Below are 27,495 nucleotides of genomic sequence, written 5' to 3' on the forward strand. Positions count from 1 at the left end.
CTCTTAGCACAACTTAATCATCTCCTGGAGATGATTAAGGGTCTGGAGCACCTCTCTTATGAGGAGTGGCTAAGGGAGCTGGGTCTGTTCAGCCTCAAAAGAGACAATAGCATGGGGATTTCATAAATATCTATCAGTATCTGAAGAGAGGGTGCAAAGAGGATAGAGCCAGATCACGCTGGTGCTGAGCAATAAGACAAGAGGCAACAGGCAGAACCTGATGCACAGGAAGTTCCACCCAAACATAGAGAACAACTTCTCTGTTGTGCTAGTGACTAAGCTCTGGATCAGAGTGCACAGAGACATTATGATGTCTCCTTCTCTGGATATACTCAAGAACCATCTGTATGCAAACCTGTGCAATATGTTCTGGGATGACCCTGTTGATGAATGGGGAGATTGGACCAGTTGATCACCCTTGTGGTCTTGTCCAACCTTACCTATTCTTTGATTCTATGAAGACTTCTGAAAGATCACTTATGCAAAAAAAAAAAAAAAAAAAAAAATTCTATCAAAATAAAAAATTAGAATCCAAGTGTTATTATCATACCTCAATACACTAACATTTTCCATGATAAAGGTTTTTGCCAATGCAGACCTTAGACAGAGACAAATCTGAATTTCATCTCCTATTCTGATATCTTCAGCTTTTAAATTAAGCTATTAATTTGTACTCAAGTGGTTTTAAGGGGAAGTAATTATATTTTTATTTATAATGGAATATTAAAAACACAGTCTAGGAAAATAATCCAGTGTATTTAATTTATAGCATGTACATGAGCATAGAAAAAGTATATATACATAGAAACAATATATCTGTTTCAGATGTCATTTTTTCACATATAACTCATAAAATGCAAGAGAATCATGACTGCTTAGTGAAAATATATTTTACCTCCCTGCATTAAGGCCTGAAATATATTTCTGCATAAGTAAAATAATCCTTTAACCACAGTGATAAACAGAGAATCACAGAATTGTTGGGGTATGAAGGGACCATTAGAGATCATCTAGTATAACCTTCCTCCTGAAGCAGATTGCACAGGATCACATCCAGATGGAGACTGGATATCTCCAGAGAGGAGCCTTCATAACCTCTCTGAGCAGCCTGTTCCAGTGCTCTCCCATATTAATAACATGAAGTTTTTCCTGATATAGAGATCAAAGTTCCTGTGCTTCAGCTTGTGCCTGTTGCCCTATATCCTCTTGCTAGGCACCTCTGAAAAGAGTCTGGTGCCATCTTCTTAACATCCATCCTTAAGTTATTTGTATGCATTGGTAAGAATTTCTCTCAATTTCCTCATCTGCAGGCTAACACTTTGTGATACAAGACCTATTATATTTTTTGTGTCTTGAAATGTGTCATTAAAAAAATCTATGATTATTTCATCAGATAATGGATCTTAACAACATGTAAAAGTAACTGTGAACTAATGACTAGATAAATTACATAAGCTACATTATTTATCCTTCATTTTCCATTAAACCTTCTTTTTAAACTACTCAGTATTTTGGGGAAGAGGGTGAACTGACCAAACCATTTTAGTTCCAGGAATACTACTGAAATGAAAGGCATGTTTTATAAGCCTTATTTCACAGAATTGTAGAATAGTTTTGGTTTGGCAGAGACCTTAAAGATCATGTAGTTACAACTCTCTGCTGTAGATATAGACATCTTTCACTGAAACCAAAGTGCTCAGAGCTCCATCTAACCTGGCCTTGAACAACTCCAGGGATAGGGCATTTGCAGCTTCTCAGAACAACCTGTTCTCATGCGTCACCAGCAATCACACGAAAGAAATTTTTCTACTTCCTTACTGTTTAAAGCCATTATTCTGTGTCCTGTCAGTATATGTTCCAGTAAAAAGGTCTCCATTTTTCTTGTAAGCTCCTTTCAGGTACAGGAAGGCCACAATTAAGTCACCTAAAAGCCTTGTCTTCTCCAGCCTGAACAATCTTGATTATCTTAGAGTTTCCTCATAGGACTCTGATTCAATTTGGTGATCCTCCTCTGGACTGATACCAACAGTTGATATCCTTGGTGTGCTGGAAAAATTGGCATAGTTGTATGACAAAATTTAAAGTAACTCGGGAAAAACACAGCTTCTCATTACCAACACTGAGACACTGGAGTTTTCTTTCGTGGAATATTCAAAATGCTGTGAAAATTGACTGTAATGTAACTGCATTTTTTAAACAGAAATAGATTTGTTTTTCTATATTTCCATTTTTTAACAGAAATATAATGTTTTTACATTACCATTACCAGTTCATTATATTTTTGTGTCTTTTTCTTTTTTAGTGTGACTGGAATAATTTTATAACTGTGGAACAACTTTGAGGCTGCATAGTGTTGTGAATGAATGGTTAGGCCACTTAAGGAATCACTTTCAAAGGTATTAGCAAAAGCAGGTTTTAATAAAAAATTGTGAAAGCATGACTTAACAAAGTACATACAAAAGAAAATTGGATCCGAATCAATTAAAAATTATTTGTATGGATACTGAGGATATGAAGGATAACAGAGCAAAGGATAAAAGAAGCGTTCTGTGAAATGCACCACAAAACAAGTTATAACATGGAAAGTCCTTGTTTTCAGATATTCTTAGAAAAAAAATTACTCTCTAGTGTGGGAAGGTGGCAAATATATAATATTCACATCAAGCTCTGCAGTGCTCTCTGCAGAGTATCACGAAGAAATCAGAAACACTAGGAATAAAGAAAATTCCTAACACATCCTTCTGTTTCCAGCTTAATACACAATTAACTGCTTATCTAAGTCTTCCTCAGAACTGTCAAAGTCCTTTAGGAATGGTATTCCCCAATTTATTATTCCACTAAAAAGGAAACCACATGCTGCTTCTCTCACCTGATCCTGTGTGAGACAAAAAGGCAAAAGCTGATGGATTCCCTATCCCACCATGCTTTTAGTCCACCCAAAGCCATGGCCTTCCTCCCAAAAGAGTTACCCCACAGCAATTCCATAATTAATATAGAATAAAAACCTAGACAATTCCCATGTGGGTCCAGGCTCTGCCACCTTACAACTACTGCAAAGAAAATTAACTCTGTTCTGGTTGAAACAAGGACAGGGAGATAAGTGAAAAAATATAGGTCTGTTTCTCTTCAGGGTATTTTTGTAAGAAGAAGAAAAACTGCAAATATTGCAAATATTCTTCCCTTTTTTTTTCTGAATTTCTTTGAGCCTCTATGTTTCAAAAAGTACTTTAGTCAGTGTGTTTTTATTGAAATTAAATACATATCTTTCAGGGATGGATTTTTTTCAGATATCAGATTCAGTTCTGCAGCTAGATGTTGCTCAGAAGACCTCTTTTTCTCATGTGCTACATTCTCCAGTCCCAGAAGTCTGGGAAAAAACCAAAGATTCCAAGATAATGCTGAAAACTATACTTTATTAAACATGCTGGAAAAAGAAAAATACAATTATTTTCAGACAAGAATCATAACTTTAATGATTTGTGGTTTTTTAACCAAAAAAAAAAAAAATTGCAGTTTGATGATTTCTTATAGCTTACAGTTTTAATCCTTTTTTTTTTTTTTTAATTTTTCAAGTCATTTTTCAGGTATTTTTCAGGTCAGGCTATTAAATAATGAAATAGACAAACTTCATCTTTTTGAGGAAAAGGATTTTAACAGATACATGTGAAAACAAATTCATTTCAGCTTATTCAGTCATTGGGATGAGGTTGTTCTCAAGCTACATTTGTTCCAGTGTTTGTACCAAGGTAGATAGCTTTAAACCTGTTCCTGTGCATCATCGTTTGGATATGTATCATTGTATAGCAACAAGCCTGTAGGGCTTTAATGGGTTTGCATTTTTGCCTCAATTGATAAAGAAATTAATATTAAGAGAGTTTGCTGAGCTAGAATTCCAGAGTTAGACCCCTACAAGCATAGGAAAAACAATTCAACACCAAAGCCAAGGAACTCATCAAAATTCTAAATACTTCTAAAGATCAAATTTAGGCCTTTTAAGTGAACCTTTTCATCTTACATTATGTACACAAAATCTGGTACTTAAAGCCAGAAATTCCTGTAAACCCAGGTGCTGGTAATTATTGAGTTACCTGATAGGGAGCAACAGAAAGATGTTGTGTTCTGCAGGACATCCATAATAAAGTATTTATTGTGGGTATCAAGGTATCAACTGTTTCAAGTCAGCTCCCTGGCTTTAACTTTCTCCTGGAGTATAGAAATCTCTGCTAATATTTTGCTCTATAAAGATATGAAACCTTAAGGACTGCAGTCTTTGTGATTTAATAGTTCAAATTTAGAGCAAATATGTATGAATAATAATCTGAGATTTAATTTTCCTCTCACTTGACTTCTGTTAGTGTATTCTGATTACACACCCAGCCTCATAGTCTAAAGCAAATGCTGGATAAAAAAAGTCTACTTTATTTGACCAGTAAGAGCTTCAGTGTGCATCAAATAATTAAATGCTAATTGGATGATGAAAAGTAACATGTATGAGCATGACTTTTCCAACAGTTATATCTTTGATTTGGGAGAAGTAACACTTCTGTGCTACACTTAAAACACCTCAATGTGCTTTAGAGCCAGCATTTGTCTGTAAATCTGTCCTCTATTAGCTTACATTCTATGTCATAAAACTAATTGAGTTTGCTTATTTTATTTGTCTGAATAATCACAATTTCTATGTATAATAAGACATCATAAATTTAACTATATGGACTTAATTATTCTTATGGATAAAATATTAAAAGTATTGAAACTCTAACATGACATTTTCTAAGTAGTGGTCCATTACACATTTTTCATAAAAAAGAGAAAAAGAGTAAAAAAAATTGGATTTTTTTTTAGCTCCATTTGCACAAGCAGACCTATAAATAATAAAGCTCTAACTGTGAACTCTGAATTTTTAGAATTTCTTATATTACACTAATTGTGCTCTGTGCTTAACTTTCTCCATCTATCCTCATAATAAATTGTTTTCACAATTCCTTAAATCCACAACAAAAATTATTTCCAAATATACCCTTGCAGAAAATTAATAACCTTCAGATTATTGCAGCATATGTAGTCAAATTATATTGTAGTCCTTTTGCAAATACCTTATTTTTTCCTTGTGCTGGGTCTGGTTAGGGGAAAGAAAGGAATGAAGAAAACACCATTACACTTTTGATACTCTTGTTCTTACTTCTTACTCCATATGTTGCCCTTTTCTCTTCCAAAACCAGCACAATTGTTGTGGAGACTGATTTCTCACAAAAAATTATCCTTGAAGATTTTGTTATGACACCAGGGAAGATTAATGATGTGTGCCTACGGAGTTCTTTGGAGTGCCTTCAAGAGAAGATTCAGGAAGAAACTCTCATTCCATCATAGAAGAATCTTTTCTTTCTTTCTTTCCTTACCAGAATTGAACTCTAAGGACAGTTACATTGCTAAATATATTTTTTTATTTCAACACTTGGAATGTGTAATTATGCTTAGTTACTTAGTGTAATTATGCTTAGTGTAATGTGTAATTATGCTTAGTTGCTTTCCTCTAACTAAGAAAAGTTATCTCTGAGAAAATAGTGCCTTTAGAATTAGAGCCATACAATATCAACAGCCAGAGTAATATTTTGTTGAATGCTGATTAGGTCCTAGAGATTAAAAAGAAGGTAAAACCCACAAGATTGAAGTCAGAAACATATTTAAACTTAGAGAAAGTAATATATATAAATGCAGTAATAATAGCAAATATATATTTTTGCTTTTAGAGCTCCAAATATACTGGTGATCAGGCATATATAAGGGCTCTTCATTCTAGTCCATGGCAAAGTCTGAATGCCTGTTTCCTTTCCTATAATTCACAGACTGCCAATCATTTGTAATATTTCTTTTTGAATATTTTAAATATTCAAAATATAAATATTTTGTAATATTCTTTTTGAATAGTTTAAAATAATATAATGAGTTTTCACCTAAGCCTGTGAAATTTGTGTTAGTTAGAATTTTCTTTGATTTATCTGGGTAATGGATCAAGCCCTGAGTCAGTGATCATGTTCTACTATGTGGAACTGCTGGGAGTTCTTTTTAAAGGGATGCACTAGGGCAAAATTAAGTCAAACAAGAGAAATATCTGAGAATCGTTTATTGGTAACAAAAAAAAGGTGTTGCCCGACTAAAGCGGTGTAGAAAAGACAGAAAAGGAGGAAGGAAAATTAAAAGAGCCGGAGAGAGACAGGACGAGCAGACAGAGAGAAACAGCAGGCATTACCACCACAGAGTCGAGGAGCATCACAGATGTCCAGGTGGCCTGGACGTCAGTGAGCATCAGGCGAGCAGCATCACTGATGTCCCCAGCATTCACTGCTGCTGGGGAGCTCCCGGGGAAGAGCGGCTCCACCGGCACAGCTCCCGTGGGATGGGTGGGAATGAACGGCCGGGAGCCCGGGCAGGAGGCGCAGACCTTGGACAGCATCACAGCAGGGATCAACACGGTGGGCTGGATTGGTGGAGGAATCGCTGGAGGTGGCTCAGGGACGAAGCTGGCAGGGAGATGGACAGGAGCACAGGGCGGCAGGACAGGCAATAGCTGGGACAGACAAAGGGGAAGGGCAGGACACAGGCTACACATGAAGCTCAGACATCAGCCGATGTCCAGCCAAACACCCAGAGGGAGGATGAGCAAGGAAGGCGAGCAAGGGCCTGCGAGGGCAGAATAGACAAAAGGCAGGCTGGAGTCAGAACAAAAAGGGCAAAAACAGGCTACAACCAGGAAAAGCAGCAAGACTAAAAGACCTCAGAGTTTGTGACACAGTTACTTTTATGCCTCCTTGCCCCTCCCAAGGTCTGCCTGCTGATAGGACATCATTGCTCCAGTCCAAGTTTCCACTTCGGTCCATTGGTGGAGATCATTTGCCATCTGATTGCAAAGCCTTTCCAGAGGGTACCTGATGCTCTTGGTGTTCTTGGTGGTCTCCTGCTGACTGCCTGTGCCATGTGAGATATGAAAGAGCTGTCAGGCAAAGCCTCCCCGGAGACCAGGCTTTCTCCCATCTTCTCCCAGTTGCCTTCTCCAAGTGGCATGTGTGCAATCCCTCCTTCACATACCTCTGGCAAATGATGTTGAGACAGAATTCAAAATTAAATTGGCTCCTCACATCAGCTATCTGTATGCTTTATCACTCAGTGAACTAATGTCTGGAGAAAATCTACTAGGCATCTATATCTGGCATAAGCTATACAAAGAAAATTATCTCTCAGTTCAGTAGTTTATATGTGACAAATAGTGAAATGACATGCTAATTCATACCGCTAAGTAATTCTTTTAAACCTTAATATTTTTTTTAAGCAAAACAAAGCTAATGCCAAAACCAAAACCAAGAATCCCCAACAACAAACCTCAATCCCCAAAGAAACAAACCTCAAACTAACAAAAAAAAAAGCCAAAAAATAAAAGGAAAAACAGCCAATTTGACCTACAAGAAGTGAGCTTCAACTGTAAAACTATACTGAGAACTAGAGAAATATTTAAATTATCCTGTGAAAGAAATATGTGGATACAATTTATATGGTGTGCATAGGCAATCATATATAATTAAGTCGACACTTGTCTAGGTTATCTGTCAAACCCTCTAATGATTGTGTCAATAGAAACTTTCTAGTCACCATTTTGTTCAAGAAAAGGAAAGGTAAGGTGTGGGAGGGGGTTGTAGAGACCGTCCCGCTGAAATGCCTTGGGAGGCAGCCAATGTGTAAGTTCCCGCCTCCCACAGTGCCAATCTTCTGTTATCCCTTCCCCCTGTTCCTGTTTATCATTATGTAAGCCAACCCTCAGTTCTGGAAAGTTCTCTGTACCCCCATTGGTTCCTTCCTTGTGGCCACTCCTTCCCCTTGTCCCCACTGGTTGTCACCCCATCACTCATCCTCTACTCTGCCCTTGAACCCTTCCTGCATTGGTTGCTGTATACCCTGACCCTCCTTCCCTGTCGCTGTTATATTCCTTACCCCACCCTCAGCTCGGGGCTCTCAGAGCAAGCTCCCTCCTCCAGTGGTTGTATCCCTTCACCTCCCTGCTTTGCCTTTCCCTACAATAAACCCTTGAGGAACTAAAGCAGTCTGAGTGTCATCCGGCCAACAGTGGAAGCCTTGAGATAGCTATCTGGGTCCTGTGGACCTGATCCTGAGGCATTCCCAGTGGTCACAGGACCCAGGCGCCGCAGTGAGGCAGGCTTTACAACAGAAGAGAACACTGTAGTTCCATAAAGAAACAAAAAAAAAATTATAATTATCCCTGTGTAAATGTAGACCACTGTAAAAAATTGCATGTAGCTTTATAGTTCTTTTTTTAGGAAAACTCACTGTTTTTTGTTGTTTTTTTTCTTTTTTCTTTACATTTCTCTCTTAGAGGTCTCAATATTTTCATTGTTATTACTTTTCTTAATGTAATTGCTTGTGTGTTTTCAGAGTTCCTGATTGTTGTTTTCCTAAGCATCATAAACTGTGACATACTATGGACATCCTTGACTGCACGGCCTTTTTAGCAATCATTTTAGCCATTTCCCATGGCTGGATTTGATTCTGGAAGCAATCAAACAGAAAAAGTACCCACTTCAGTTCATATATCCATTTTTGGGGAAAAATGTACCCAGTACAATGCTACATATCAGCGAATCTGCTGCACTATTTTGGAACAATCTGCAGGGTAATGAATTTCCCTTATTTTCCACATGTTTTTTTATGTTACTCTGCTGTTTACTCTCAAAGTAATTTTTTCACAATGACATTTGATAATAGATTTTCCATCACATCCTTTAATCTTTTTCTTTTAATAAACAGAGGAAATATATGAATTACTAGCGTTATTTTTGTCAAAGTTCGAGCAGCAGATTTTGCAGTACTTTATCATCAGAATTTTGATAAAGTAGTACTGAAAAGATATAGCAGGTTATTTTTTGTAAGTAAAAGTTTAAAATCTGTATTAAAAATATGTTTTGTAATGCTTATGAAGATTTTGGATATTATTCAAAATATTTGTTCCTCATAAGCAATGTATTTTTTTGCCTTAAGAGCTTCCATGGACTAAACCAGTCTCAGGGGGTGTGTTTGCCACAAAGGGGTTGTACACACAAGCTAGAACTGATGTTTTAAGTGGTTTATTGCTACAATTATGCAACATTTTTAATGTAAGTAATTACAGATATTACACAAACTGTTTTTCACATCTTGAGAAATTATTTGAAAAAATAATTACATGGATTTGATGGATGGATCATCCAATGAATAAAAAATTGTCTGGATAGTCATACTCAATGAGCTTTTGTCAATGGCTCAATGTCCAAGTGGAGACCAGTGATGAGTGGTGTCCCCAAGGGTCGTATTTGGATGGGCACTTTTCCACATCTTTGTCAGTGGCATGGGCAGTGGGATTGAGGGCACCTTCAGCATGTTCACAGATGACACCAAGCTGAGTGCTGCAGTCACACTGGATGGAGTAGATGCTATCCAGAGGGACCTAGACAGGTTTGAGAGTTGGGGTCACATGAACTTCATAAAATTCAATAAGGTCAAGTGCCAACTCCTGTACCTGGGTTGGGGCAATCCCAAGCACAAGTACAGGCTGGATGGAGAATGGATGTGCTTTTGTTTTTTTGTTTGAGAATTATTTTTCTTTTTCACAGGCTACAGATAATCTACCAAGGAGAATTGGAATGAGTCTGGAACCACATGCAGGACCCAAACCACCATCTTGCAGCCAGTGCTGCACTTACAGAAAGACATAATCTTTGAGGTTAATATTTATTGATGAAGTGTAGCAAAAGTATCAATAACTGAAAGTAATCGTAGTTAAACATTTAGAAATATTCTTTTGAGTTCACTATCATTGAAGTGCAGAATAAAAACCTCTGGTAAAACTTTCTGTTAATAAGAAACAGTTCTTTTTTTTCTTTTTAAATTTCCTCTCAGCCAGGCATTGTGGTTGGACCTCGGTTTTATCCAACTAAAATGCTTTGTTTGCCAGTAAATAGAAAAACTGTCACTTCTAGGAAAGGCATATTTGCCCACTAAGAAAAGGCACTTTGGTTATGGCACTTCTCTAATAGTAAGGTGTTCTGTGTTTTGAGTTGTTTCTGTTGGCTGCTTTGTTGGCTTCTTGATTTTGGGCTTTCTGCTAATAATGGTTTTAACATGGTCAAAGTGGTTGATACAAGTGTATGTGACCAAGTGGAGCCCTCCAAAAAGATGTCTCTGTACAGACCCGTTCCTGCCTGGAGTGTTTGAGCTTATCCATGGTCCCAGGGGGTGTTGTGGAGTAGACCTGCCTACCGTGTGAGCAGGTGAATGACCTCCTTTCACTGGTAGCTGAGCTTAAGGAGGAAGTTGAAAGATTAAAGAGTATCAGGGATAGTGAAAGGGAAATAGACTGGTGGAGTTCAGCCCTTACATCTTTAAGGGGGGCCCACCAAGAGTCAGAGGACTCATATGCCTCTTACTCCCAGGCAATAGAGGGACACCTGGTAGATGAAGGGGAATGGAAATGGGTCCCTGCTTGGGGAGGTAATAGCAAAAATGCCTCCTTCCCCCCATCCCCTAGCCAGGTGCCACTTCAGAATAGATGTGAGGCCCTGGATCTAGAGAGCCAGCCAGATGATGTAAAAGAAAATTATCTGCGCAGTGAGTCTCCCAATTATGACTCATTTGTACGACAGATCACTACCTTTAACATCAAGAAGAAAAGAAGCATAATTGTAGTGGGTGATTCCGTTCTGAGGGGGATGGAGGGGCCCCGTATGTAGACCAGACCCAACCCACAGGGAAGTCTTCTGCCTCCCTGGTGCCCAGGTATGAAATATCACTGAGAGACTTCCTAGGCTGATTCAGTCCTCTGATTATTACCCACTGCTGATACTCCAGGCTGGCAGTGGTGAGATTGAAAAGAGGCGTGTCAAGGTGATTAAAAGGGAGTTTAGGGCACTGGGTCAAGTGGTTGATATGACAGGGGCACAGGTAGTGTTCTGCTCGGTCCCTGTGGTGACAGAGAAAAATGATAAAATAGAATTCACATCATTAACAAGTGGCTCAACAGTTGGTGTAATTGGCAAAATTCTGGATTCTTTGAACATGAGGCAACTCTTACAGCACCTGCTCTACTGGAATCAGATGGGATACATCTCTCTGTTAAGGGCAGGAGGTTTTTAGCTCATGAACTGGCAGACCTTGTTGAGAAGGCTTTAAACTAGGTCTGAAGGGGAAGGGGATGCAGCTGGGCTGTCTGAAAGCAGGCCCAAGGATGATAAGCCTGAGTTAGAAGAGAAGTCAGTGGCCCAGCTGAGGTGCACGTACACCAATGCACGCACCATGGGTAACAAACAGGAAGAGCTGGAGGCCATGGTGCAGCAGCAGAACCATGATGTAGTCGCCATCACAGAGACATGGTGGGATGACTCACATAGTTGGAGGACTGCACTGGATGGCTACAAGCTCTTCAGAAGAGACAGAAAAGGCAGAAGAGTTGGAGGGGTGGCTCTTTATATTAAGGAGGCTTTTGACAGCAGAGGTATATTGCAATTTATGAAGATGGAGTTGAATGCCTATAGGTAAGAATTAAGGGCAAGGCCAACAAGGCTGACATCCTACTGGGAGTCTGCTATCATCCACCCAACCTGGAAGAATTGGTGGACAACTCATTCTATAAGCAGCTAGATACTGTTTCAGGATCATCACCCCTTGTTATTGTAGGTGACTTTAACCTACCAGACATCTGCTGGGAACTTAATACAGCAGAAAAGAGGTAGTCCAGGAAATTTTTAGAGAGTATGGAGGACAACTTTTTGTTGCAGCTGTGGGTGAGCCCACCAGGGGAGGGACTATGTTAGACCTGCTGTTTTCAAATAGAGATGGGCTGGTGGGAGATGTAGTGGTTGGAGGCTGCCTGAGGTAAGGTGATCATGAAATTGTAGAGTTCTTGAAATTTGGTGAAATGAGGAAGAACACCAATAACACTCTTACACTGGACTTCTGGAGGGCAGACTGTGGCCTACTTAGGAGATTTATTCAGAGAGTTCCTTGGGAACCTGCCCTTAAAAACAAAGGAGTTCAGGAAATGTGGGCAAGCTTCAAAACAAAGATCTTGAGGGCACAGGAACAGACTGTCCCTGTGTGCCGAAAGATGAGTCAATGAGGTAAATGCCCAGCTTGGATGGGCAAGGAGGTTTTGAAAGAACTTAAGAATAAAAGGAGGATGTATCACCTTTGGAAGGAGGGTCAGGTCTCTAAGGAAATATTTAAGGGGGCTGCTAGAGCATGTAGAAAAAAAAATTAGGGAGGCCAAAGCTCAGTTTGAACTTAAAATGGCGACTTCCGTGAAGGATAATAAAAAATGCTTTTACAAATATATTAATGGTAAAAGGAAGGTAAGACTAATATTTGCTCTTTACTGGATGAGGGAGGGAACTTAGTAATAGCAGGTGAGGAGAAGACAGAAGTGCTTAATGCCTTCTTTGCCTCAGTCTTTTGTGGGAAGAAGGATTGTCCCCAGGACAGCTGTCCTTCTGGGTTGGTTGATGATGTCAGGGAGCAGAATTGTCCCCCTGTTATCCAAGAGGAGCCAGTCAGAGAACTGCTGAGCTGCTTGGATATTCATAAATCCATGGGACTAGATAGGATCCATCCCAGGGTGATGAGAAAGCTGGCAGATGAGCTTTCAAAGCCACTCTCCATCATTTTCCAGCAGTCCTGGCTCCCTGGGGAGGCTCCAGATGACTGGAAGCTGGCTAGTGTGACACCCATTCACAGGAAGGGTTGGGAAGGAGGATTCTGGTAATTATAGACCAGACAGCCTGACCTCAGTACCTGGCATGATAGTGAAGCAATTTATACTGCGTGTCATCATGCAGCACTTACAGGATGGCCAGGGAATCAGACCCAGCCAGCAGGGGTTTAGGAGGGGTAGGTCATGTTTGACCAACCTGGTCTCCTTTTATGACCAGGTGACCGGCCTGGTGGGTGCAGGAAGGGCTGTAGATGTTGTGTACCTGGACTCCAGCAAGGCCTTTGGCACTGTCTCCCACAGCACACTGCTGGAAAAGCTGCAGCCCACGGCTGGGACAGGAGCACTCAGTGCTGGGTTCAGAACTGGCTGCATGGCCGGGCCAGAGAGTGCTGGTGAGCGGTGCTGCATCCAGCTGGGGCCAGGCACCAGTGGTGTCCCTCAGGGCTCTGTGCTGGGCCAGCTCTGTTCAGTATTTTTACTGACAACATGGATGAAGGTGTTGAGTCTTTCATTGTAAATTTGCAGATGACACTAAGCTGTGTCAATCTGTTGTGGAGGGTAGGAGGGCTCTGCAGAGACACCTGGAACAGTTGGGTGGATGGGCAGAGTCTAACAAGATGAAGTTTAATGGGTCCAAGTGCCGAGTCCTGCATTTTGGCCACAATAACCCTGCATTGCTGTAGGCTGGGTACCTGTGGCTGGACAGTGCCCAGGCAGAAAGGGACCTGGGGGCAGTGGCTGCCAGCCAGCTGAGCATGAGCCAGCAGTGTGCCCTGGGGGCCAAGAAGGCCAATGGCTCCTGGCCTGGATCAGGAATGGTGTGGCCAGCAGGAGGTCATTCTCCGCCTGTACTCGGCACTGGTGAGGGCACACCTCCAGTGCTGTGTCCAGATCTGGGGCCTCAGTTTGGGAAGGACATTGAGATGCTTGAGCACGTCCAGAGGAGGCAACGAGGCTGGAGAGGGGCTGGGAACACAAACCTTGTGAGGAACGGCTGAGGGAGCTGGGGGTGTTTAGCCTGGAGGAAAGGAGACTCAGGGGTGACCTTATCACTCTCTACAACTCCCTGAAAGGTGGTTGTAGTCAGGTGGGGTTGGTCTGTTTCTCCAGGCAGCACTGACAGAACGAGAAGTCTCAGTCTGAAGCTGGGCCAAGGGAAATACAGGTTGGATACTAGGAAAAATATTTTCAGGCAAAGGGTGATAAAGTACTGTAATGGTCTGCCCAGGGAGCTGGCGAAGTCACCATGCCTGGATGTGTTTAAAAAAAGAGTGGATGTGGCACTCGGTGCCATGATTTGGTTGAGGTGTTAGGGAACGGGTTGGACTCAATGATCCTGACTGTCTCTTCCAACATTGTGATTCTGTGATTCTGTGATTCTGTGATTCTGTGACTCTGTGATTCTGTGATTCTCTAATAATCTTGCTGTCAGTTGAGTTCCTAGTTGACAGGTGTCTCCATAATTAGAACAAACAAAACATGTCTCAGAAATGACACCTTCAGCACATGCCTAAAAAGACAAGAATTTTCAATAGAACAGTTGCCAGAGGCTTTCTGTGATAAAATGACTGCCTGCATAGATGAAGGGAGAGAAGTGGATGTCATCTATCTTGACTTCCTTGAGGCTTTTGATGCCATCTCCTCTAAAATCCTCAAAGAACAGCTCAGGAAGGGCAGATTAACTGAATAATAGTGAAGGGGATTTAGAAAAGTCTGAATGGCAGACCCTGGAAAGTTGTGATGAGTGGTACAGAGTATTGTTGGAGGCCTGTCACTAGTGATATTCCCCCAGGCAACATCACTAGTGGACACTATTTATGTGTGTCCACAAATTATTAAATGTTACTGAATGTTTACAAACCATATAAAACTACTGGACACAGTCTTGTGCATCTTGTTCATCAATGACTTAGATGCAGGGACAGAGTGTACCTTCAGTGAGTTTGCTGATGGTACAAAACTTAACAAAGTCTCTGGTACACCACAAAGCAGTGCTGTCATTCAGTGAGATCTGAACAGGCTGGAAAGTTGAACCCAATGAAGTTCAAATGCAAGGTCAGTACCTGGGGAGGAATAACCCCAGGCAGCAGCACAGGCTCTGGGAGCTGATCTGCTTGAAAGGAGCCCTGTAGAGAAGGACCTGGGGTCCTGGTGGGCAACAGCTTGTCCATGTGTGCCCTGATGGCCAAGAAGGCCAAGGATGCTTTAGGGATGTATTTGGAAAAGCAGAGAGAGCATCTCAGTCAGAGAAAGGTGATCCTACCCCTCTGCTCCATGAGTGAGGTGGTATCTGGAGTATTGTGTCCAGTTCTGGGCTCCTCAGTTCAAGAAAGTCAGGGAACCACCAGAGCATATCTGTAAAGGTCTCTGATTATGATTATAGTATCTCTCTTTTGAGGAAAGGCTGCTGGAGCTGAACTTGTTTAGCCTGGAAAAGAGGAAAATGAGAGAAATTCTTAATGCATGAAAATATCTTAAGGATGGATGCCAACAAGATGGTGCCAGGTTCTTTTCATGGGTGCCCAACAAGAGGAAAACAGAGGCAACAGACACAAGCTGAAACATGGGGAGTTTGATCTCTATATGAGCAACAAATTCCTTACTTTGAATGTGAAAGAGCTCTGGAACAGGCTGCCCAGAGAGGTTGTGGAGGTTCCACCTCTGAAGAAATTCTGTGTAATGTACTTAAAGTGAACCTGCTTTAGCAGGAGAGTAGGACTAGGTGATTTCCAGAAGTCCCTTCCACTCATAACTATTCTATGATTCCATGCTTATTCCTCAAATTCCACTTTACTATAGCACAACAAATATTGTACTGGTTTTTTTTGGTCTTTTTTTCCAGCTGGCCTATCCTCATTAGGGAAATAGGAAAAAGGAAAAAAAATACCAACTTTTTTTTTTATTTAATAATGTCTATTTATTTTAAGGGTAGAGGTTTTTGTTGAGGAGAAATAAATTCATTTTTAGATCTCCAAGTTTTGGTATTTAATACAAAATTTTCTTCAATTTTTTTTTTTTTGGTAACTAATAGCAGTTACTGGAGCAAAAGCACTGTAAAATATACTAGAATAACACATTTTGCATCAGTTATTGACTCCATCATGGTGGAAAAACCGAGTTCTGAAGATGTACAGGCTTCACAATTTGCTCTGAGTAAGTGAAGCATGTTATTAAATCATTTTATATTTTATACCTAGATGCTTCATGGTGGTTTTGGTTACTTTCCATTGAGAATACATAGTGCAGGAAAATCCACTAATTCTTGGCAAAGCTATTTACACAGCTGGAAAAATATTTTTCTTACTTTTTTTCAAAATGTTTCTGGTTGCAAACACGTATACGTAACCCTGTGCAAAATTTTCTAACAATGGTAGTACCTACTAAAGCTCTAAACCAAAGAAAAGAAAATGTTTACAAACCATATAAAATTATGCAAAAGAGCAACTTATATGTATGTTCTATTATAGAAAAAGAGCATACTTTTTACAAATAATCTTTTATTTAAAAAAAAAGATGCAATACAATAAAATTAATGTGGCTGAAAACTTAGAGTTGCGCTCTTGGATCTTTTTAACTATCAGTGTCTTCCCTCACCATATTTCACAGAAATTAAGAATGGTTTGGGTTGGAAGGAACCTCAAAGATTGTCAAGTTTCAAGCATCGTGTCATAGTCAGAGACACCTTCTGCTAGACCAGGCTATTTATTTACCCAAGAATATTGTGTTAGGAATGATTTTTCACTGAACTTCCCTGATTTGGGTAGTGATATGTATCAATGTGCTTCTTGTCTTCCAGTGGTACCTTTGCAATAATTTGTGTCTGCTCAGAAAGCAAGATGATAGTGTGGTGGCACAGAGAGGCTGTGCTCCTTACACAGCACAGGAGCAGTCATGTCACACACCAGAGCCCAAAGGATATGGAGCTACAAAAGAGAATTTGAAGGATTGTGCAAGTCTTATGCAGAAAGTGTCAGTGAACTTACACCATGCTGTTACTCAAGGTTTCACACACAGATTTATTTAGAATTGTCATGACTTAAAATTTTTTATATTATCTGGTTAAGGACTGGTGATGGATGTACCTTTTATTTCAATTTTCCATGTACATGGTAGCGTGACTTAAAATTTAAAAATTTTAAAATTAAAAAAAATTAAAATTTAAAATTTAAAATATTAAAACTTTGGAAAATAACTAGTTTTAGATTCATAAGTTCAGCCAGTTACACCTTATCAGAGGGATAAACATCTTCAGGCCTAGTGTTCATGTCTCAATACCTCCCGCAGGGCTGGGGATGGGACAGAGATATTACACCTGGCTCAGTTGTTTAAGGGAGGACTTTGTCAGGATAAAAAGCGTTATCCTATCTCTCAAGATCCTCTTCTTACCAGCCTTTCATCTGGCTCAAATGCATCTTCTCAGGAAATAAAGATTGGTTTGCCATGGTTATCCCCTTGTAGTGGGTGTAACCCCCCTCTGCACCTGGGCTGTTCTTAAGTAGATCAGAGGTTTCATCCACGTCCTCCTCCCCTGCTTCCCCCCTAAAAAAATTCTCCTTTTCCCATTGGATGTGGGATGCAAACCTGGTCTCAGCAGAGCACCCTGTCTGACTGAGCCTTTAACACTTCAGTTTCTCGCACCAGCTTACTGGTGAATTTCATTGAGCCATGATCTGTTATAATTATATAAGATGACTTACACATATTTACCAAAATCAGAACCTTAAAAAGGCAAGGCATTTTGCTAATCTGGAAAGAAAGGTCTATCATTAACCACTGAAATGTAAACACTTCTTTGCTTTTAACTACAAATGGCACATCAAAAGGTTTCCAGAAAAGAACAGAAAAGAACAACAAAGAAAGAGCATGTTATGACTTTTTTTCAGCTGAAAGAAACATTATTTTAAAGTTTCTGAATAATGCTTTAAGCAACAGTGATATTCTTTCCCCCCAGCTGCTTTTGACAGAACTAATGAGTGAGCATAGACAACAATAAATCTGATAAATGGATCAACAGTGTGGAGCTGGGAAAAGGTGGAATTTAAGATGCAATGGTCATGTCAAACTTTGATACAAAGAAGATTAAGGCAGATTCTATTTTATGACCTTTTTCAGATTAGGCGAATTTAAAAGGCTTATAATGAATGTCAAGACATTACTATGTACTTAATTTGCCTCTTTAAACATATAAAAGTCAGTGAGTAATAAAACAGAGATCAGAAATCTGATTTTTTTTTAATAACCACTTTGCTTTGCTTTATTTTTACAAGAGAGTGATGGAGTGTGAGAGATGACTGGTTGTATGTTGCCCTTGACCAAGAATAAGATGCCAGGGATGTGAAAATGGCATCTGGCTATATGGGCATCAATGTTTCTGAAATCTCTCAAATGAGACATAGAAAAATAAACCCTTCCATTCTGAAAAATGTTTTTCCTATTTTACATGAAGAGAAAGACAGTATCTAAGGCCTGAAAAAATAAGCCTGCTTCCTGAACAGAAACATGTTAACACAGATATCTCACAATTATAATTTTGTAGATTTTTCAGAATTTCATTAGAAATTGTTGTAGTTAGAAGTTATAGTACTGAAGAAATGATAAAAATAATGAAATTTTTAGCAATTTTATAAGGCATTTAACAAAAACATATTCAGAGTAAGTTTAACACTCTAGAAAGCAATCTGATCCTGCAGAAAATGCATATTTTGTGAACTCAAAATCAAATTTTGTTTCACACTAAGAAAGAAAATATAAAGCTTCCATTTATTGGATTTGTTTAAAACTTATCTGTATATTTTTAAGGATATTTTAACCTTTTCTTCCCAGTTATATTTACTTCCATGAAATAGAACTCATATTCCTTAAAAAGATCTAAAACAAGGAGATTTTTTTTAAAATTGCAGAGGATTTGTTGGGGTTTTTTTCTCTAATATCTCCAACTCCACACTAAATCAGCAAGTGAGCCCAAGAGAGAATTAATCAAATTTGACCTACTAATTATTCTTTTTACAGTTCTTCTTCTTAGTCTCTAGCTTTCTTATTTTATACAGAGGGGAATAAGTTTGATGAATAACAACATTTTTTGTATCAAAATAGTGTTTTCATGGAGTTAGAAGACTAGAGAATGGTATCTTATCTCATGACTCCTCAGTCTGACAGGATTCTATGGTAAGGAAGATCTCTAGAAATCTGATATCTAACAAAGCCTCCTTTTTCCTTCTTGATATTAATTTGATATCTACAAAAACATGTGCAGTGGAGAGATTTCACAGATCACCACTCTCTTCAGGATCATACAAAGAGAGTAAGTCCTGTGTAGTGAGTTGATGCTGGCCAGATGCCAGCTACCCACCAAACCCACTCTCTCACTCCCCTCCACAGCTGGACAGGGGAGAGAAAATTTAACAGAAGGCTCATGGGTTGAGATAAGGACCAGGAGACATCGTTTGTCTAATAACACCATGGGTAAAACAGGTTCAAATTAGAGATATTAATCAAATTAATTGTGAACAAATCCAGAGCAGGATAATGAGAAGTAAAATAAAAAACACCTTACACCTTAAAAAAACACCTTACCCCCCCACCCATCCCTTGTTCCCACCTCTACCTCCTACCTGTCTGCACAGGGAGACAGGGAATGGGAATTATGGCCAGTTCATCACCTGAGGCTTCTCCGGCTTCTCAGGGGGAGGAGTCATTCCCCAGCTGAGGGTGCCTCCCATGGGACACAGTTCTCCATAAACTTCTCCAACTTGAGTCCATCTCAGAAACAAAAGCTCTCAGTGAACTGCTGCTGCTGCAATGTGAATCTACCCCATGAAAACCAGTCCTCCCTAAACTGCTGCAGCGAGTCACTCTTCCACAGGCTGCAGTCCCTCCAAGGACAAGTTGCTCCGACATGGGACCTCCCTTGGGATCACAGACTCCTTTGTGAATCCACCTGCTCCAGGCTGAGAGTATTGGATCCCTCTCTCCAAGGATCTTCCATGGGGTCACAGCCTCCTCTCAGGCATCCACCTGCTCTGGCATGGGTCTCCTCCACAGGCTGCAGGTGGATTTCTGCCTCCCTCTGGACCTCCACAGACTGCAGGAACACAGATGCCTTCCATGGGCTTCAGGCGAATGTCAGCCTCTGGTGCCTCTCCTTCTCTGCTGACTTCAGTGTCTGCAGAGTGGTTTCTGACACGTATTCTCATCTTGTTCTTCTCTGGTCTAACTCTGTTTGCCACTTTGATCATCCTTCTGTGGCTTACTTGTGCTATAACTCATTTTAAATTGTTCACCAACAGAGACGTTTCCTGCCAGCTGAGAAAAACAGAGATGATTAAAACAGAAAAACAGATATGCTTAAAATATCTTTAATGAAGCCTCATAACTTGATTCCAGCCTAAAGAGCTGAGGTGGGCCAATGGGATGATTATTGAGAAAAGACTCAAGATTTAATTGCTTCTTAATATCCTATTATATAGCAGTTACAGGGCATAGAGTGATAGATCAGGGGAATGGCTTCAAACTGAAGAATGGTATGTTTGGACCTAAGAAAGAAATTCTCCACTGGGAGGGTGATGAAGTGCTGGAACAGTGCCCCGAGAAGTTGTGAAAACCCAATCACTGGAATATTCAAGGCCTGGTTAGATGGGGCTTTGAGCAACTTAGTCTAGTGGAAGGTGTCCCTGTCCACAGCACAGGGTTTGGAACTAGAGGATCTTTAAAGTCCCCTCCAACTCAAACCATTCTGGGTTTCTATGAGACAGCAGTTTATTTTTTTTTCTCACTTTGTAATAACTGTTGAAGGCAAGGGAAAGGCTGGAACAATTCAACCCACTGTCACACTTGATGAAAATGGATCAAATATTTGTATAGTCTGAATATTTTAACTAAAATTCAGAAATAAATGACCTCCAATGATTTTTTCCATGTACAATCTTTATTTCTAACAGGAAAATCCAAACTCCCCTTCTATTCTATTTTGGTTACATGATCAGAAATCAGGTCAGGGAAAGACTGTAAGCTAAGGACTAGCTCCCAGTTTCTCCTTACTTTAACAAATTTCTAACAAAATATAATGTTTGTTCAAGAAGGGAAATGAAAAACTGATCTAGTTGTGTTTTTATGTTTTTATCTAATATTTGTCTTCATTAGTTATTCAAATTTTGCATTATCTGAGTGATTGCAACAAGACTTGAAATCTTTATCTAAATTAAGTAGAAGTGAACACTGAAACAACTTTTCAGATCATCTTTCATAATATAAAAAAACAAATTTGTGATTTGTCATGTGCAAAATACATCAATTAATGTACATGAAATATACACTTTTTATTACATAAATGAGACATATTTTGCAATACTTATGACTAACTCTGTTTTTGTTACTTTTCAGAGTCAACACATCTCTTCTAAAAAAAGTTTAGTGCATGAAAGATGATTTTTATTTTCCTACCAATTATGAAACAAAGAATATTTTTTTACATTATCATCCTCATTAATAATAAACTGGGGTGCCTAGGAACACAACTGACTTGAATGTTCTTGTACACTGCAGTTAAAAAAAACAATAAAAGTTAAAAATCAATTTTAAAAAAGCTACTCTGAACTGACAATGCAGAGGTGAAGGAACAAAAATATAAACTTCAAATTTCATTTGTGTCACAGATGCAAACATAAAGCAAATTGTGTATTAGAATAAGAATTAGACATACAAATGTTATTTTTAGGCACTTTATTATGTTATTAATCTAGCCAAAATCTTAGAGTTTATGATGTTCCTCTTTTTGCACATTTTTATTTGTAAACAGGGGCAAGCTTTATTGTAGTGTGGGACTCCATTCATAGATAGGCAAAACATCATAGATACTGAGGGATGGAAACTTCTTAGGGTTGCAATTGTTAGACCAATTGCATATTAAAATATCACTCTGCTTATTTATTTTGTAGTTGTCCTACATGTCTTGTTATTTTATGCAAAATTGGAAACAGTTGGATATTCTGAGATAACAGATGCTAGGCTCCTAGAGACTATAGAAAACCTTGTTTTTGCATGACTTTTTTTGACACAAGGCATACATATTTTCCATAAGATCCTGATACTATTAAAAATATTATTAATTTTTAACAGGTGATAGAAAACTTTTGTATTTCTCTAGTGGAAATGTAAACTAAAACAACATTAATAAATATTTCAAAATATCAACATAAATATTTTTTTCACCTCAGATAGATATATTATTGGAGAGAATGCTCTTAAATGTAGAAAATGGTTTCATATGCTTCTTTGGGTCAAGCAGTTAATTAGTAGACAATTTTAAATATTTTTCAGTCACAACCTTAGGCTCATTCTATTTTGAGAGAGTGACGACCATGGTCTCCTGGGTAACTCAGCCAAGTCATATTTTTCTAAACTTTGTTTAACCTACTAGTACTACTCCAAATGCATTAACATCTTGTTTTGGAAGTCTAAGCAAGCTAGAAGTTACTGCCATAAATTTCTTTAAGACAGTTATTTCTAATACAACACTTTATGTACCACAACCTTTAAAGCATGCTTCATAAAATAGAGTTTATATTAAAGAATAAATGTTAAATTGCTAAGAAACTTTCTTTGCAAATAATGATTTCATTACATTTTGTGTAAGTTTTATATGCTGACACAGAAAATTTTTTCAATATGTTATACAATAAAAAGTTTATTAATCAGAAATGTGATATTGTGTTTTTATTATTCTTGCTGTAAATTTTATTAAATATAAAAATGTTTTTATTTTTTATTTTACAAGATTATTTTGAATAGAAACAAGTAGAAAATTTTCCTGTAAATTTTCTGTTCCTATACAATAAAACCCATGCATGATATAGAGTGCTACATTTAGCATGCAAAAAGCAGTAGCATGTAGAGTTATAACTACCTATCTTAGTAATATGTGCTTTGTAATATGCAATCTCTGTTACAGGGACAGATTGTTTACAAAGTTACCACCATTAGTATGCATGGGAATCATATCCAGCCCAAAATTAATTGTTGGAAGGTAAATAGAAATGATGAAAATATCTCAGGCCGTGCCCTTATTCTTTAGCATAAATTAGTCTTCTTTAAACTGTTTTAGTTTTAATATCAATAATACCTAATATCAATATTCATGAAGATTTGTGTAGAACACTATAAGGACATTAAATGTCATTCTGCAGAATAATACTTTCAAGAAAATAATTCATTGAATAGGTATTAAAAGAAAAAGTTAAATATGTAAAACTTCTAAAGTTTTTATTGGTTTACTTCCAATAAAATAAATAATAAAAGTCAGGTATGATCAAGATGATTTCCTTTGATGACGATATAATTGGCTTTGTGGGCAAGAAAACACCAGTGAATATTACTCGCCTTTAGCACACCTTTTAACTCAGTTTCTGTTAGCTGCCCTGTAATGAAACATAAGCAGTGAGGTACCAGTGTGTGAACTACAAGAGGCATGAAGAATGGGATGAAGAATGGGTTCAAAAGGTCATTATGAATACTTCAAAGTCCAGCAGACAGATTGTTATTAATACATACCTCTCCTACCAATACAGGGGCCAATAGCTCAAATCCTAGAATCACAGAATGGTTTGGGTTGGAAGGCACCCTTAAGATCACCTAGTTCCAATCCCCCTGCCATGGGAAGGGACACTGTTCATTAAACCAGGTATTTCAGAGTTCCCTTGCCCCCAAACCTGGACTTGAACACTACCAGGGTTGGGACATCCACAGGTTCTCTGGCCAACCCATTCTAGTGCTTCAGCAGCTTCACAGTAAAAAAATTTCTTCCTCCAATCTAATCTTTAACTACAGTCTTTCAGTTTGAATCGATTGCTCCTTGTTCTGTAGCTGCACCCCCTGTAAATACAGGACAAATGATCCCCCTTCAGGAGCTGGAAGACTATGACACACAACCTTCTTTCCTCTAGGATGAATAACCCTAACTTTCTCAGCCTGTGTTAATAGGGAAGGTACTTTATCCTCCCTGTGGTCCTCCCCTGGACTTGTTCCAACAGGTAGACATCTTCGTTATGCTGGCGACTCCTAACCTGCATGCAGTATTCCCAGGTGGGGGTCACACAAAAGCAGAGTAGAGGGGGAAAATCCCCTCCCTTGACCTCCTGGTCACACCTCTTTTGATGCTGCCCATGACACAGTTGGCTTTCTGGGCTATGAGTGCAAAGGCTGTTCATGTTAAGGTTTTTGTCATGCATCACCCCCAAATCCTTCTCCAAAGGGCTACTCTCAATCACTTCTCCACTCTACTTGTATATGTTCCTGGGATTGCCATATTGCAGGTGTGGGACCTTGTGCTTCACTTGTTGATGTTCATGAGTTTTGCACATACCCACCTCTAAATCCTATCCAAGTCCCTCTGGATGGCAAACTTTCCCTCCATTATGACTGCACCACACAGACTGGTGCTGTTGGCAAACTTGTGAGTGTGCATTCTATCCCACCCTCCCTCAGCAGCAAAGAAGGTGAGCAGCATCTGCCCCAACCCTGACCCTAGCAGGACGTTACTCATCACTAGTCTCCACGTGGCCACTGAGCTACTGACCACAATCTAGCCTGTGTGTGGCAATCTAGCCTGTTCTTTATCCACTGACTGGTTCATTCATCAAAGCCATACTTTTCTGATTTATACACAAGAATGTCATGTGGAATAGTGTCATGATTTTTCACAAGTCCATGTAGATGACATCAGTTCCTTTGCCTCTATGCATCAATGAATGCTCTAGCCCCATTAAAGACAGCCACCTAAGTTTTTAGGCATGATTTGACCTTTATGAAGCCATATTTGTTGTCACCAATCACCTCTTTGTTTTCCATGAATCTCAGCATAGTTTCCAGGAGAATTGCTCTATGATCTTTCCTGGCACAGAGGTGAGATGGACTTGGATGTAGATACCTTGATTTTCAACATTTTTGGAACTAGGGTTATATTTCCCTTTTCCAGTCATGGGGAACTTCATCTGACTGCCACAATTTTTCAAAAAGGATGTTTAGTGGCTTAGACAGCTTTGTCTGCCAGTTCCCTCAGGACCTGCAGATGAATCTCATCAGGTCCCATAGACTCATTTATGTTCCTAGATGTTATTATTTATACATCCACTATCCTTCAACATTACTGATTACTTAGACTGTATTGTTGTCAGCAACAAGTCTGGCAATTACCACTACACCATCCCAAATCCAATGATCATAACTTCATGTAATGAATATTATATGGTCACAATATATTCTCACAAATTATTGGGCTCACATATATTAATTTGAAACACTTAATTTAGATTATGTATAATGTAAATTTCACCCGGTAATGAGATATCATTTATTGTAAGTTAGAGAGTACACCTGATCAATCAAACTATTGGATTTAAAAATAGAGAACAAGATAGGAAAAGAGAGAGGAGGTAAAAAAAAAGTGAGAAAGGAAAACCAAGCAAAACAGAAGGGGGGAGGGGGGATGAGAGTAAGGAGGAAGGTCAAAGCCAGAGAGACAGCTGGAAAGAGAGGCAAGGAGAGACAGAAAGAGAAGACAGAAAAAGACAACAGAAAAAGAAAAGGCTGAAGTGACAAAATGTTACTGACTTAAAACCTACTATCTGTGACAACAGATGCAAGCTTCCAATAATTTAAAATTGCATTTATGTTCTATGCTTGTAGCACTGTAAAAAAAGATAATGTTAATTGAAGCAGCTTTGCAAAATTGTTATTGTGGTAAAAATACTAATTTTCTACTAATCAGTAATCCTAAGAAGGAGGGAATCGATATCGTCTGATTTTCTTTTCTTTTAGAGGCTCTCATTTCAGCACCATAACCTGTAGCTTCTGTTAACAGCAGCCATCTGTACATTATTGCCATGGGGACCATCACAGTTAGGTGAGCAATAAATGTAATAAAGGGGAGGGAATATAAGGAAATTAGAGCAGCTTTACAAGTCACTGTAGGAGGGATCACTAAAAAGTACTGAAATTCTAGACTATCTTTTGGATTTTCTTACATGGTTTTATTCAATTTATAAAGTACTTTCTTTTCACTGAAGTTCTGCTGAAATGCAAAATTTTGTTCATGACATAGTTCCTACATTGACTGAATGACAGTTCAATCTCAATTGTTCCATATACCAACTTGAAACATCAAACTCCAGTGAAAGTTGGTCCAATTAAAGTATTATGAAATCTAGTAGATTCATGGTCATTCTGCCCATCCTATGTGAAGAGTGTATGGCGTTGTATAGTTGGGTTCTTTTGTTTGTTAATTTATTTTTATTTTTGTCGTATTATTTCCTTATTTGCCTAAGGCAGTACTGTAGGTAAATTGGCAGAAAGGCTGACTATTTGCTATCCCACTGCTATAAGACTACCACAGCTAGGAAAAAAAGATACATGGAATAACATCTAATTTTCTGGGGAAGGGGAGGGGAGGGGTGGGGTTGTACTAGATGATTTATAAAGGCCCCTTCTAACCCAAACCATTCTTGGATTCCATGATTAAAGGAATTCCACATTATGTGAAAAGCTGCGAAAATAAGAAATTATGACAGCTACCCCTTTCTTCAATAAAAATATTGCAGGATTTCTAGTTCTAGTTTCTATAATTTTGGTTATAATCAATGTTTAAGGCATCCTCAGAAACACTTGTCATCATATTAATTTTTCTTTACTGTCTTTAACTACTAAATTTTTCATCATACTGAGGTATTCTGGTCAGGCCTTTGTAAGCATCAGTGATAACAATCTAGAATCACACAGGATGACAGCTGTGAGAGAACTGACTTATCTGTGTTCTGTAATAATATATTGACACTTGTGAGGTGACTAAAATGCATACTGCCATACCTAATGGCACAATTACAGTTTTCAAAATAAACTGAAGAAAATGCAAGAAACATTTGAAAGAAAAAGGAAATTAGAGTTTAAGGGAACTAACATTCTGAGCTCTCTATATTGTGATGTTATTTTTGAAGGAGCTAAAGAATATGATTTTCTTACTGAAGGAATGTATCAGGAAATGTAGGAAAGAAATAATAAAGATTTACTGCTTTACTTAAAAGACACATGATGCAAACACAAACAGAATGAATGACACATACAACAACTTCAGAGGAAAAAATGTGTTCTCTTAGGCAGCACTAAAACACAGAGCCTATAAGGTCACTTGAATCAAAGACATAAAGAAGCATCCAACAATCTGCCTGGAAAGTTCAGGGAAGTCAAACTTCTCACATGACAAAAAGACAGAAATCATAATGTGACAGGTTTCTCCTTGAGCCAGGTCTTATGAGCTCTCAGAGAACCTATCACACCTGAGATACCTCAGCTACCTCGAATGGCATAAAATTAGCAGGATGGCTTCTGGGGTAGTGTTGGAAACAGAAAAAAGTTTTATAAAAGGCAAAATAACAAACCTCTTACAGAGAAAAACTGAGCCAGGGACAAGAGGTTCTCTCTCCTGCTAAAACACTCCACAAAAGCGATTTATTCCTTTGTTCTCTTCTCTTTCTAGTGAATTATCTTGGCAAGACCTTTTAGCCTCTGTCCAATTGGGCAGCCTCAGGTTTGAGATGAAGTCCCAAAGGTCCTATGAGGTGTCTTTTTACCAAATTGAGGAGAGAAACTTCTGGGTTTTTTGCTTTTTTAAGCACACAAAGAATAATTTGGTCACTCTGTCAACAGGGGTTACATTCCTACAATAATGTGTCAAAAATAAATTGTCATGTGGGGTCAAAGGA

Source organism: Lonchura striata, chromosome Z (genome assembly GCF_046129695.1).
Source record: "Lonchura striata isolate bLonStr1 chromosome Z, bLonStr1.mat, whole genome shotgun sequence".
In the NCBI taxonomy this organism is placed as follows: domain Eukaryota; kingdom Metazoa; phylum Chordata; class Aves; order Passeriformes; family Estrildidae; genus Lonchura; species Lonchura striata.